General features: G+C 40.7%; 1 long non-coding RNA gene across 2 annotated transcripts in view; it reads left to right on the forward strand.

The window, feature by feature from the left end:
• LOC126404202 (uncharacterized) overlaps nucleotides 1-5761 on the forward strand; it is an 11656-nt gene extending 5895 nt beyond the window's left edge. The window contains exons 2-3 of one of the 2 annotated variants that reach the window (XR_007571416.1): nucleotides 4302-4378; nucleotides 5459-5761. This is a non-coding gene — a long non-coding RNA (uncharacterized LOC126404202). Of the gene's footprint in view, nucleotides 1-4301; nucleotides 4379-4905; nucleotides 5023-5458 lie in introns of those variants that run through there. The other variant, XR_007571417.1, reaches the window with a different exon arrangement.
• The last annotated feature ends 9469 nt before the right edge of the window (nucleotides 5762-15230 follow it).

Below are 15230 nucleotides of genomic sequence, written 5' to 3' on the forward strand. Positions count from 1 at the left end.
CAGACAGACAGACAGACAGGTGGAGCAAGCGGCAAATTGGTATGAAAGCTGGTTCAGGGCATATTCGTCCATTTATGAATAAATATGGAGTGGAAACACTCATGCATGTGCACCAAGTTCCTGTGTTGACATCCTGTCGCTAGACTACATCTTCTTCTTCTTCTTTTTCTTCTTCTTCTACTGTTTAATGGCGGTTGGCAAACAGCGAATTGGCCCATTATGTCAGAGTACAAAAGTTACCCGGGCCATGGCCCCCCTGGCCCCCCCGGTTCCGTGGTCTATGCCTCAGGCTACGGTGTAGGGTACAATGTTGATTCGACACAGAAGTACAAACTCCGCTTAAGGCGAGCCAATCCATTGGTACCAACCATGTCAACATAGATTGTCGGGAAGGGGTTGAATTAACATTTCAGCTTTAGGCTGCCATTTTCAGGATGGTCTGAATGAAAATGAGTTCTACGGGTGCCCACAAGTCTCCCCTTAACTCAAGAGGGCTTTTCCCCAGTAAATGTTTTGTTCCTTACAATCAATGTACTCCTTCAAATTAAAGCTGTACATCTGTTTTTCTTAAGGAGAAGGACAACCATCCTATTTGAAGAACAATGAATTGCCTAACATGTATACAGATACATAACACAATAAAACAGGATTGTTGTGAAACTCAAAATTTTAACCGTACCAGCATTAGTGTATGCACATCAGATAATTAGGAATACTGACTGTAAAATAAGAAATGGAAGTGTATCAGTATGTAATTCCTGAACTCTCCATATTAAAATAGCCAACTAGCCTATATACTTCAACAGCATGATCAAATTTCTGAAATTCATTTATGGCTTTTGGTATTTGGTGTGTCATCCCAACATTTTCAGTGGCTCCCTCTGACCACCCCTATGACATAACTCATGGGGCGCCACTGGTGTGCGCAAGTAGAAACCAAGCTTTTACTAATCAGAGAGAAAAACATGTTGCCTCAGGTCAGCTACTCTAGATACAATGACCCCCTTTGGTTGCCTCAAAGAGCAGTGAATATTCAGGATGTATTAAACCCAACAATGGCCCTAATAGACACAAAAGCAACAGGTAATTATCTACCTGGTTATTCTGTTCAACAAATTACCCTGACAAAAGACCCATCTGTCAACAAACACCCAGCAAGACTGGTGGATAACTAGTCACACCTTGTCACATGTTTCATTCATTTCTCTCCATTCAAAACAGGATCCAGTTACATGCAACAGATTGCCTTACTGTTATGATTACATGGAAAGCAACTTGAGAGAATAATGTGACAAACACAGTGGCAGTCACCAAGGGAAACAGAGCTAAAACACTGTTAGTCATGCATTTGCACACACTGTCTTCCTCGAGTTTTCTTTTTACTGCAAATGTATGCCTGCAATTGCCTGAGATGTCATGAGCAAGCAGACACTAAAATGGTGACTAAAATGTTAATAATGATAGTATCCTCAGCTATTGGACATCCCCTAATCATCTGTAGATGTAAGAGTGAGACATCAGTGGCTTCTCTTGGTCTCCCTGTAGTTCTGACTCCACTAGTCTCCCTCTGAATAATGGATGTGGGTTAAAGAGGCATAGGATGGAAGCACTCAACCCCCTTGTGGCGTTTCACAGAGATAATGATTCCCTGAAGGGCATCTCTGAGGAAGGTCTGCTACAGCAGAGGCCAGGGAAATTGCTTACAGTCTAATACATAATGATCTGATGCAAACATAGCTATTATTAGACATTTATATTACTACTTACCGCATGTACAGACTGGTAGGTGTTTCAGCTTGATAAGAAGACGATTTTTTTTTTCCGTGAGTGACAGATGAGTGACTTTTTGCACCTCTTCTTCCTCTTCCATCAGATGGATCTTATCAGCAGCCTACCCAGTGCCAGATCTAGCACGATCTGCAACCTAGGCAAGCTTTCACTAACAAGCAAGAACAAAAGCTATTGAGAAATCAACACAAATAAACAACTCGATTAACATAGCTCAGCTTTCCAAAGAAATTCCACTCTGCCATACCCATAAAAGCTCTAGCACCTGGGTTTCAACACGGGGTCCGCCACTCCTCAGGGGTCCTCAGAGGCCGCTGTATGACCTTTTGATAGTTTAATTACAATTTTATTTATTTGTATGTTTTATTTAGTTTGTTTTTATAGTAAAATGTGTCTGAAAATACACATTAACATGAATCTAACATATTATTAGTGAAGATAAGTTGGCCTTTTCATTAAACCTATTTAGTTTACAGCACACAGCATTAATCATAAGCTAACTATGGTGTAATCATGTGAGCTAACTAATGCTGACTCACCGTGCTGCACCTTTTTTTCATTTATTGGCCAATTCAGCTTGTTCTCATTCCAAAGTCATCGAATACCGCCACTTTTTCTTGACACGACCAGACATCACCTGTCACAGCAGTATGATATGCTACTACCAAACCACATGCTTTTGGAGCATGGTCTCACTCCGAAGTCGTCAAAATCCAATGCTTGGGAAGTGACTCATGACGTCTGAAACCAACGAAAAAAAGCATGCTTTAACGTAAGCATGAAATGTGGCTGGTTGCTGTTATAGTTTAACGGGACAAGGGTGATGAAAAGGGGATGAAAGTTAAGGCGGTGAAAGTCCAAATGTGGCAGGCGGGATGGGTGGTGGATGGGTCCAGCAAACTCTGACTTTCACCCAAGAGAGCAGTGTTCACATCCTGTGAGATTATCAAGCTAAACCCTTGTCTTTTTTCCTAGACCTAACCATGTGTGTTTGTTATTGAAGGAAAGAAATGTCAGTTTGTGGTGTTGTACAACTGTACCGTTTATTTCAAAAGAGACTCTATGCAAACGATAAATTTCCTGTGAACACGAAGGTGTATCTTGAAAAAAAGAGAACTTGACACAGCGTCCCAGAACATCAACAAACAACGCACCCAGGATACCTTACACGACATATGTGGATGTGGAAAGTCTATGACCAAAACGTTGATATATGATGAGGTCGGGTTGAGAATGTATCGGCTTTTGTAGCGTAAATCTAACCATGTGCTTTTGTTGTCATCCCAGCACTGGTGATGGCATCCTGGAACATCAACAGCAGATGCAGAAGGATACCTAGCACGTAATATGTAGACATGAAAGGCCACTGACAAAGCGGCGCTACTTGACGACTTGGGATAAGAACGCGTTGGCCAATTGGCTGTATTTCTACTGGTATGTCATGTGTACGGACATTCTTGTGAGCCACAGTTGATTGTTGTGTAACTTTCTTGAGCAAAAGACTCTGACACACCATCCAACACAACAACCTTAACAGATACAGGCAAGCGCAAGCGAGAAAAACCCCAAAGTATTCAGAGAAATTTATAGTCCAGCTCCTGCGCCGTCTCTCTCAGCAGTGGCCTGAAGACCCCTGATCATGGATGTTCTGGCTATGTTGACCACTCACTGATGAACTGGATGTAGTAGAGGTGATACCTTATTATCGACCAACCTTTTAGCATTACGTCTTTTTTCATTGTTGTTTCATTTTTCATCTGGGGTAAGGTGTATAGGAAGATCTGCCACCGAGAATACTTGCTCACCTGCCCCATTACAATCATGCATGTCTATATGCAAAGAGAAACCACATGCTGGGCAAAAACCCGAAATCTGTTCATTTGTGTGTACAGGCATTTACGCTAACAAAAGCATCCCAATCGTGACTCGTGCAAAAAGAGGTTTTGAAAAGCGGGTCTGCTATTTGCGGAAAGATGCTCCGCAAGTTATGGCCCTGGTTGGATAGGGGTTGGTACAGACAATCCAGCTGTGCAGGACATTGAAGATAATCTGAAAAGCATCCATCAACACAGAATGCTAAAAACATAAATAAATGCCAGTGATGCAGATGCTGTGTGGACGCACATGCAGCTTTTATCAGTTCATCCACTGTGAAGTGGAATTTGAGGTTTGGATTTGTGGCTGGCAAGTTTATCCAGGCACATTAAGCTGCTCTCACCTGGCTCTTTATACAGACCACTTAGGCAGCTTATATGGACCAGGTACAGCTTTTTCTTGCGGGAAGACTGGCTGGAAGCAGCACGGTGTTGAAAAAGCCTGTGCAAATGAGTGTGTCACTATATATTGAGCTTTTGGAAAGGCTCTGTTTCAGTCATATATCTAATTACCCTGAGGAGGAAAATGGGACAAAAACAGCTGTTTTGGAACAGCCTCTACAAATTGGATTATGGATAAGAGCTGTAGTGTTATATTTACTCATTTACTGCCTTTCTCTGTTTGTCTCTGGATCATAGGATTACTTCAAGGCCAAGCCAGGCTGTGTTTTTTTTTAAAGCGCCTTCAAACCAGATCAGTTTCACCTTGAGACAAGGTAATTTCTCAAGTTGTTTGTGTCATTCTGCTATTTGATCATAATCTAATAAACTGTTTGTTTTTTTCATAATAGAAAACCTTACATGCAGTTTTAAGTGTGAATTTCTCAGCCTCACCCCCCCAACACAGAACGAAGGGATTAACCGGGATAGGTGCAGTTGGAGTAGATAGGGCTAGACAGTGTCTTAATTGTGTTCTTAACAGATCTGCTCATGTCAGATATGGTGTTTCATCACAGCCATGTGCCTCGTAGGACAGGGCTTTATCAGAGCAGCTTCTTATCTGAAGCAAGGTGGCTGCTAATCTACTCACAAATCTCACAAAACCTGATTATTTCCCCCACAGTCAGAGAGATGGAGAGAAGGAGGGGGGTTGGAGAGGTAAGGAGGTAGGGCAGAGCAACAGAGGCCCAGCATTAAATCATCCGGACTTATATCCTGGAAAGATCCATGTATTCAAATTTCATAATATAATGTTCGATCATGCTGTTAAACCACATAGGTCGATATTATTGTCTCACTGCAGCTGCAAGTCTTCTGATGCACAATGGCTCAAGAGCAGATGTTATTGTTGCCAACGCTAAAGAAATCATCCTGTGACACATCTTTGACATGGAAACATTTCAGTGCTTTAGGTTTCAAGACGGCAGCATTGTCTCTGAAAATACAGCACTCAAGTTACAACAAAGTCCCCCCTCTTTCAGCGTGCAGCGGGTCTTGACCTTTGTGTGTTTACTTTCTCATCTGTCACTTCACACCCTTGTTGTTTAAGTGCCAAACAGTAGCTTCCACTTAACTGCTGACGGGTGAATGACCACAATCAGGCCGGTCGGGTTGCTGCTGTGATCAACAGGTTCAGTCACTTTAATTTGCCTTTATATGAACGCAGGTCTATCCCCACCTTTGTACTTTTGTGTCACTGACACTTTGTTGTATTAAAGCTCTGTGGAGAACAAACACACAAAAAACACAAGTGATTTATGCTCCATGTGACGTGTGTGTCCTCAGTGGAGTTCTACAAGCAACTTTGCTGTTAGTTTAGCTTTCAAGATTGTTTCCTGTTTTTATTTATGCGCCAGGGGATGCCGACTGCTGCTGCGCTGTTGGACTTGGTGTCTCTGTTTACAACGCCTGGAGCAGAAGTTACGCCTTTGCCAGCATCCAACGGAAACATTCTCACACATCTTTCTCTGGAGATCAGAGCAGCAGCTCGCTTTGAGGTGCAGAAATTTCACATTGAAATATATAAGTGTGGGGTTTTGTTCCAGAAATAAAAGCTTTGTGACACTTTGACAAAAAGGTGACATTTAGTCTTTAAATATCACAGATAACGCCACAGTGAAAGTAAAAATGTTACTCTGGATTGCAGGTGATTTATATGGCAAATCATGTTCATTTAATTTACTGCTAACATGCTAATTTACTCAAGCACTTTTGAGATACCTGTACTTTGCATGAGTATGTCTATTTCTTGCAACAAAATACATCTAGATTTTGGAGGGAAATGTTGTACTTTTTGTATTGTAATACTTTCATTGGACAGCTATAGTTACTAGCTACACCACTATGCAATATTTCATGATTATCTGACCATTATGCAGATGGTTCCCACCAAGCCCTGAGGGAAATTTCTGGCACTTTAGCATCTAAATTCTCAGCTACGTTTGCTAGCTGGTTGCTAACTTTTTTTGGGTATCCCTTTTTGTGCTGGGCAGATAAAGTACAGTGGGTTTATAAGAGCTTTTACACTAAATAATAGCTGCTTGGTTTGCCTGGGATTGACGGGGAATGTGGTGAGAATGAACCAAAACATTAAAGTTGCTAGCTGTCAAACCAAAACAATGAGCTGAAAGATGCTAAAATGCATCAAAGCAATTTGGTCTCACTCAGAAGCTGACGAAAACCGCTGCTTGGTCAGTGACTTCTGGTGTCAGACACCAACAAAAAAGGCGTCCTTTCTTGTCTGCATGATGCGCAGCTGGTTGACATTATTATTTAACGGTGCCCCAGCGGCATCAGGAGGACACTCAACGGGATGACAACAAAAGTTAAGGCAGCAGAACTCCGAGTAGGGTGGGTAAAAGGTGTGCTGGATGGGTCCAACAACCACCAACTCTCAACCAGGCAGCCAGTGTTCACTTCCTGTAAATTGTAAAGCCAAACCCGACAGTACATTTTTGTTGCCTAAACCCAACCACATGTGAGTGATGGCAAAACATTGCTGTGTTGTACCGACATAGTGCATTTATTTTGAAAGAAACTATATGCAAACTATACATTTCCTGTGAAAACAGACATTTATTTTGAAAACAGACAATGCATGCAACAGGCAGAAGTTGACACGGCGTCCCAGAACGTCAACAACCAACGCACCCAGGGTACCTTGCATGTTATATGAGGATGTGGTAAGTCCATGATCAAATGTTGATATGTGACGAAGTCAGAGTGAGAATGTGTTGACCAAAGACCTATGTGATACTATGTAAAGTAGGGACATAATTTTCCGTAGGTCCGTCACAGTTAGCAACCCATAGACCCATTGTTGATACATTAATATAGATTACAGCAGCTTTAAGTCAGCTTAATGCGTGGCTTCTACTTGTAATGGAGTATTTTCTCATTGTGGTATAGCTAACTTAAACATTTCATAATGACATCCTGTACTTCTTTTTTGAAATACTGGTGGGTGGTTACTGCACATATAATTCATTCAGTGGACTTGTGCTTTTCTATTCCATAAAGATAACTATTATATTATTATTACAACTCATGCAGAGAAGAAGGGAAGCATCCGTATTACACTCATACACACACCTGTGCATTTGAATACATGGAACAATACATTTTCCTCCTATTCCTTGCCTATCTATATTCCGCTATCTTCTGCCATCTTCCTCTCCCCTATTCAGTATCCCTCCATTTTCTCTCCTTCTCCTCTTCTCACACCTTTATTGGTGGTCCGAGTCTGGTAGGTATCCATCAGGGCCCCTCACTTAGCCCGGCAATGCCTCAGTGCCAGTGAACAATGGTGGGCCAGAGACAGCCGAGTTTGCTCATGAGCACTGAGTATGGATGTGTGTGTGTGTGTGTGTGTGTGTGTGTGGGCGTAGGTGGGTGGGTTGTGTGTGCACCCATGTGTACCTGTTTTAATCATGCATATTACATCTGCATCAACACGGTGCATCTATAAGGTGATGCAGGTTCACTTTTACATACTGGCTCACTGTGTGTGTGTGTGTGTGTGTTTGTGTAGACATTTAAGTGCTGCAAGTGCTAATTAGTTGTGTGTGCGTGTGTGCGTGTGTGTGTGTGTGTGTGTGTGTGTGTGTGTGTTTGTGGCTAGGGAACATTAGTACCGTGAAAGGTTCTGGTCAGGTGCCAATGAATGCAACCTGCACTGTCTAAACAGGTTGCGATTTAACCCTGTGAGTTCCTCGTTCTGCACTTACCGTGGCTACACTCTCTATTTGTTTCCTGTCAGAGACGCCTCTTTATTTAACGATACACTTGCAAGGTGAGTTTTGCAGCTCGACAATGCATAACTTAGTGGCAGATGAGCACATCCCTCCGAAGGATTTGAAGAATCAAGTTTCCAAGTATGTGGGGGTTTATTCATAAAAATTTGCCACTTGACAGACATTGACAAGGAAATGGATGTGTTAATGATAGACACAACGTGGGAAAGAACTCTGTTGGTACTTTGCAAATATGAAAACACATTTTTACACTGGGGCTCGAGCGAATATGTCAGAGGTGACAGATAGGTTGGAAATATTTTGACATCAATGAGTTTTTGTATAATAATTTGTACATTTACGTAGGTTTTAAAAGAGCTATTGTATTGATTTTTCAGGGCAATACCTGGCCTGTCACTGAGCTAAAAAAAGCACTCCCAAAAAACACTCTCCTCATTCTCATATACAAATAAGCAAACAGTCAGACCTCCAAAGCGTTGTTTACAGGGTTTCGAGTGAAAGGATCTGTCAGTATCCTAATGGCAAGGGATTCTGGTTAATTTCTGTTTGCTGAAAAGATTTCCTCCAGCTATGAGGGTCTTCAGGTCTGAAGGATCAGGTGAGGAGGCTGTTAAAATCTTCTCACTACACTAGATCTTATGTTAGCTCTTTAGAATACTAAAGAGTAGCAGCAAGAAAGAAATTCAACAATATTTATGTTTTTAGGAATTGTCATTTATAGTAAACCTGCATTAATTGTTTGTTTTTTTTGTTTGGCCACTTGGAGACAACAACACCGATATATCATCACCTTATGAAGGACATATCCAGCAGACTCACAGCAACATAAGACTTTATTTGGAGATGTGTGTCTGTCCACCAAATGAATGTAAAAGTACTTGTTCACTTTTTGTGTAACTCAGTTTTGGTCTCCACCAGCTCCTGAGACAAATATCTTGGTCTTTAGCTGGTAAAAGCTCCACTATGTTAACCAGCTCTAGGCCACCGACACACTGATACGTATTTGTTTTAAAATGCACAGCTATTGCTGGGTTTACACCTAGCATCCATTCTACTCTGGCTTTTTTGGAACCACTAAAACAGGGACCTTTGAAAACACTGCTGACCCTATTTTATCCAGGGTTGCATTTTAGTTTGGAAGAATGTAAACGTAGACTTTTGGACACAGAAAACACCCTCATTTGCTTGCCAGTTGAGTCTTACTAATAATCACTTGTCAAGCCAAAACATATTAGCTAGGCTACAGCCCTTGATACGGCCAGTCAAGGGCGTTGCCCCCCCTTGAAGGTGCTACTGGCCGTGCACATGTGAATTGTTGACGGTGACAATGAGTATGTGGGCTTCGTCAAGTGTACTAAGTGCAGCGCGATGCTGGTATATGACAGCAAAAAGACGGGGACCTCGACACTTAAGAGGCACATGATGAAGGCTTGCCATGGAGAGAAAGACGTGAGTCTGCCTTCAATGTCCAAGATCGTATCCTTGTAAAAGATGTCGGGTGGGGTCGGGCTGGATTTTTTGGGCTCGATCTAAGCTCTACTTTCCATGGCATCCTCCTCCTTATACCGCTCTAATATGTTGCCATATTGCTTTGTAGTGAATTCCAATCCACTCGTGTTACTTTTCAACCTGGTCTCACTATGAAATCATCAAAATCCTGCACTTAGCATCAGACACCGACGAAATAAGCCATTCTTTAACATTGGCATGATTCACAGCCGGTCACCGTTATAGTTTATTGCTGGCTGGTGGCAACAGGGGGAAATGCAGCAGGACCCGAACGAAAGTTAAAGTGGCAAAAGTCCAACTGGGGCGGATGTGAGAGGTGGTGGATAGGTCCAACAAACACCAACTTTCACCCGGGAGAGCAGTGTTTGTGTCCCGTAAGATTTTAAAGCCAAACCCTGTTCTTTTTTCCTAAACCCAACAATGTGCTTTTGTTGCCTAAACCCAATGATGTTTGGGTTGAAGGAAAAAAAACGATTCGCAGTGTTGTACCAACATAGTGCGTTTATTTTGAAAGAGACTGTATATAAACTGTAAATTTTCTGTGAAAATAGAGGTGTATCTTGACAGAAGACAATGGCAGAAGACAGGCAGAATTTGACACGGCGTCCCAGAATGTCAGCAATTAGCCATCAAGGGTACCTTGCACGTCGAATGTGGATGTGGAAAGTCCGTGCACAAACGTCGAAATGTGATGAGTGATATGAGCGAGTGAGAATTGTTGCACTTTCAGTAACAGTTCCCCCTCTTCATCAGTCCAAGCAAAGAAATCTCTTGTCTAACTTTCTGCCATCTTTGTAGTATTTTCAGTAACTAAGCAACCAGTTGGAGAGCAGACAATCTGCTTCCTTTTCACATCAGCCCATGCATGTCCACTTCATATGAATGGTCAAGAGATATGAATGTTCAGGTGTTTTAATATGAAAGGAGATTATTTCTGAAACAAAGTGAAAATGCTTGCGTGTGGGCAGATATCTACCAATGGAAACTACCTCCCTACACACAAGCGTTTTTCGCTTTAAGTGTGGATGTGGCCATAGTTACTGACTTTGTCTGCTGTTTGATGCTGGTCTGGTAATTTGCAGTTATTTTATCAGAGCTTTTCTATGACAACAGCTGATGAGAGCTGTGGGAGTGAAACAAAACAGTGAAGTTGTGTGCCTGCAAAGCCAAAACAATGGGCTAAAAAATTCTAAAACACCTCATAAAGATGAAAGGAGCTGCAAAATCAGGTGATAATTCCATGTGGGCTCATCACTGTGAGTGACCCCTTTCACATTTCAACAATAATTTAACTGTTGATAGAAAAATTTTGATAATGCAGCTTTTCAGGAGAAATATCTGATACGCAACTTTAAAATGTGCAAATGTATTGCAGTCCTACACTTCTCACATATCTACGATAGTTAACTGTTCCATTGTTGCAATACCAGGTCTCAGTGACACATCCGTAAACATGTCCAGATTGCAATAAGCGTAGTAAAAGCGCAGGAGACCGTTGAGAACAAAATGGCAAACAAGAAAAGGGCGAGGTGAAGCATAAAGAAGGAGGTGAGCATGCTATCAGATGAACGCAGAGCACAGGGAGAGACATCAGTGTTGTACATCTCTCCCAGGGTGTTATGGGAAAATATTTTAGGCTTTCAGTTACAGACAATAACAGCTTAGAAATTGTTAAACATTGTCTCTGATAGCAACCGGCATCTGCAAACAGATCAGATGTGAGTTTCTACAGAGATTAGAAGAAACGTGAGACCGTCAGGGAAGCAGGAGCATTTAGAGTCTGTGTGCATGAAGTTTTGCTGATAATGTAATTGTCCCTGTTGCTTATATATGTTTTGTTACTGTATGTTTTACTGGTTTGACTCCAACAGTAAACATGTATATATTTCGAATATTCTTGTACACAAAATTAACAGTTTGTGGAAAAAAATTCTAAGAGGCCGCAGAGCCAGACTTGCTTTGAACCTCGTAGTACAAATCTTAAAATACTGACCGAGCCTGCCCGGCTGCCTTTGCCCCCAGCATACCTTCGACTTCATGCCTCACAACAACTCACTTCATTTCTCACAAAGTAAAACCAGTGGGACGTGAAAAATATGTTACAGTTGAACAGAAAGATCACAATACTTTGTTTATTTTTTTCTCATGTTATTCATTTCTAACTCTTTGTTACGCATTAACATTGTTCCCGCAGCACATGACAATACTTTGCATTCAGTCAGATGGACGTGCTGAGAGTCACGTTCATGCTGGCATCCAAGATGTCACACTTTTTGAAATGTATCTAATTCATAGTGTGCCTACTTACAAAATAAATCTTAAAATGTTGGAACCCCAAGTGTGCTCTTTTTATTATAAACATCACCTCAAAATACTTTTATTGCTGTTATTTTGGATCATTTTCTTATTAAATATAAAGCAAAATGCAAGCAAAACTTCTGTAATGATGTCATCAAGAGGCACACAGCATGACACAGAATGAAAAAGTAAAGTCATGTGAATCATAGTCCACCAATTCATTCTTTATTTTAATAAAGCTTTAATAAAGGTTAGACTTGTCAACAAAACATGGAACACGTTTCTGAGATGACCACATGAATGAAGATGAGCCACAAAAGAGGATTCACATCACACATCATCATTCATATCACTCAGTTTATTTAAATCATTTTACATAGATTCAACAGGTAGGCCAAAAAAATAAATAAAATGAAATGAAATGAAATGAAATGAAATTGAATTGAATTGAATTGAATTGAATTGAATTAAATTAAAATAAATAAAATTTTAAAAAATAAAATAAAATAAACAAATGAGTGAAACACTATTTCCCCCATTTAAATCATATTCCTGGCAGTAGAGAATTAGCCTGGTGAAACCATCATTGCTCATTGCAATGCTCTCTGTATCAGTCTGGCCCTGCTACCAACCCAATCACTTTCCAGAAATTAAATTGGCGCCAATCAGGGATCTGCAGCGTAGCTGATGACGTAAACAGCCAGTCAGAGACTACGTTGTATTTGATAACATAAAATACAGGCTACAGCTTGCTAATAAGTAATGGCGACTCCCGAAGCATCAAGTATTAACTCTAATGTTAGTAAATAGGCTACAGCAAGTGGTAGAAATAGAGTCAATAACAATAATTGTACAAGAACAAGATAAGCACCCGAGTTTCTTGAAGGGAAAGATGGTTTTGCCGTTCTTCCAATTGGATTTGAGAAAAGCTTGATTTATCAAGTGGCTCCATTTGTGATGAAGAAGATGTTCCCCGGTGTTTTGTAACGCTGTCTGTCTGTCAAGGTGAGTACTTGCTCACATTAAGCTCGTGACATCAAAATGGTCTTATCAGGCTAGTAGGGAATGCTTTGAAGCAGCATTTAGACCAGTGATACTCAGCATGTGACCCATGGGCGAAACCTGGTTCAAGATAGGGCGTAGTGAACATTTTCAGATTTTTGATTAAACTTAACTGATTCATACAGGGAATCTTTTGTACTTTGAATGTAAAAAGGGGTGTTCGTATATCTACCAGTTTCTATTGCTAAAGGAGCAACTCCACATCTGAATTTAGCGAAGGCACTTCTAAGCTGTCTTGATAATACATTTTGTATATAGGACTCTGTCTCAAATGTATCCTTAAAAAGGCAGTAAGTGCGTAGTTTGTTCCCTTCTGGTGTATTTATTAACTGTAGCCATGATTCCTCGTCTGCCTTTGACACTGCCGTGTCAAAACATTTAAGGTTGTTACTTGAGTAAACCATATCTGTACGAGCAAGGTGAGATAAGTTCATAGAACTAAGAAATGTTGTTATCGTATGCGCATAGTTTTTTACATTTGACAAATGAGCCGCCCACTGAAAAACACGCTTACATAATCGGCTGTCAGGCATACCACAGAGTGGACAGTATGGCCAGTTTTTAAAGATACAGGACCACTGGTGTTGCCATGGAGTTTTCCAACCCATATCACCCTGTATAGCAGCATTTGGGGTGTATTTACCCACACCTAAGTAAAATCTACATGCCTGGTTAAACACAGCATTATCACAAGAATAACTTTTGTAACCCCAGACAGCAGCAGCATAGGTCAAAATAGGCAGAACCAGGGATTCAAACAATTTAGTGTAACATTTAAAAGGAAAACCACCCATACATCTACATTTGGCTATGATTGCACCTAGAGCTCTATTTGCATGCATTACTAAATGCTTGACAGTTTCATTATAATCTAGAAATTCTGTTAACATCAAACCCAGGTATTTATACTCTTTAGCTGTTTCCAAAGAAAACGAGCCACAGGAGAAACTAAACTCAGACAGGGGCATTGATGGATTTCTAAAATGCACCACTTTGGTTTTTATCAGGATTTACGTTCAATTTCCAGTCCTGACACCAGCTATGGATGAGATTGAGCATCTCCTGAAGCCACTCCTCAGTTTCAGAAATCAAAACAATGTCATCTGCGTATAACAGTATGGATATTTTTTCATCATCAGTAGAAACACCTTTGCCTAAGGCCTTAATTGCTACAGACAGATCGTTTATATACATGGCAAACAGAATAGGAGATAAAATGCACCCTTGTTTAACTCCACTATCAACTGGGAACCAATCTGTGAGACATCCATTAACCCGAACACAGCATTTGACATTCTCATACAAAGCAGTAAGACAATTCAAAATATTGCCATGTAGGCCTAGTGCAGACAGCTTATTCCAGAGCATGTTTGGGTCTATATGATCAAAAGCTTTAGAAAAATCAATAAAAGAACAAAAAGTAGCTTTCTTCAACTTTTTCCTCGTATCTATGATTGTAGTTAAGGTAGCAATATGATCAAAGCAGCTCCGTTTCTTTCTAAACCCGTTTTGCTCATCTGCTATAATATCATTAGCCTCTGCCCACTCCGCAATACGATTATACAGGACAGAACAAAACAGTTTATATACAGAAGATGTCAAAGTGATTCCCCGGTAATTAAGAGTACCAGTTTTTCAGTATATCAACTGGCACCCCATCATATCCATAAGCTTTACCTTTCTTAGCTGCTTGCAGAACCCTTATAATCTCATGCTCTGTAATCTGCTGGTTCATGAAGGAGTCCTGGTTGTTATGTGCATATGCAATAGTTCTAACTGTGATACAAGGGTCACTGTGGTTATTAGATTGAAACAGGCTGGCAAACTCACATCTCCAGGTCTCTAAAACAGCATATTTATCAGTCTGTACATACGTCTTTGTAATCACATTTCATGACTGAACTGACAAAAGAAAGCTGCAGGTATTTTTGTTGTTGTTGCACTTTAATAAGTCAACTGTCAGGGGTCATGCAGAGGACCAGTTTCGTTAATTTACTGTAATGATAAATGTTAAAAAATATTGCCAAAACTGATTTACACATATAACTTGAAAACACTTCAAAACAATGTATCATTACTTGTCATACTCAAACTGGATTCAGACATCACTGTGTGATATTTTGCATGGCATGGCACCAAGTAAAGGTGAAGATACAGATTTCAAGTCAGATTATTTCCCCTCACATTTAGTACTGTTGGCACCAAACAATAGCAACATGCATCTACATGGACTGACACCTGGATATGGTTCAAAGCCACTGCAGAACCACAGCCAGTCATGTACAGAGACAGAGGAGCAGATAACAATACACACTGCAGTCTATTCAGAACTACAGACTGCAAAATGCTGGCTGCATGCAGATCCCACTCAGATAAAGGAAAAATACAAAATAAAGTGCTGACCACAGGTGTGAACAAAGCACCATTTTTAAAAACATCTACAAATGGGGGACTCTATGGATCTTTGGGGAACTTTTTGAAGATCTAACTCCTCCGCATCTACAAA

The sequence above is a fragment of the Epinephelus moara genome, chromosome 17 (assembly GCF_006386435.1).
Source record: "Epinephelus moara isolate mb chromosome 17, YSFRI_EMoa_1.0, whole genome shotgun sequence".
NCBI lineage: Eukaryota > Metazoa > Chordata > Actinopteri > Perciformes > Serranidae > Epinephelus > Epinephelus moara.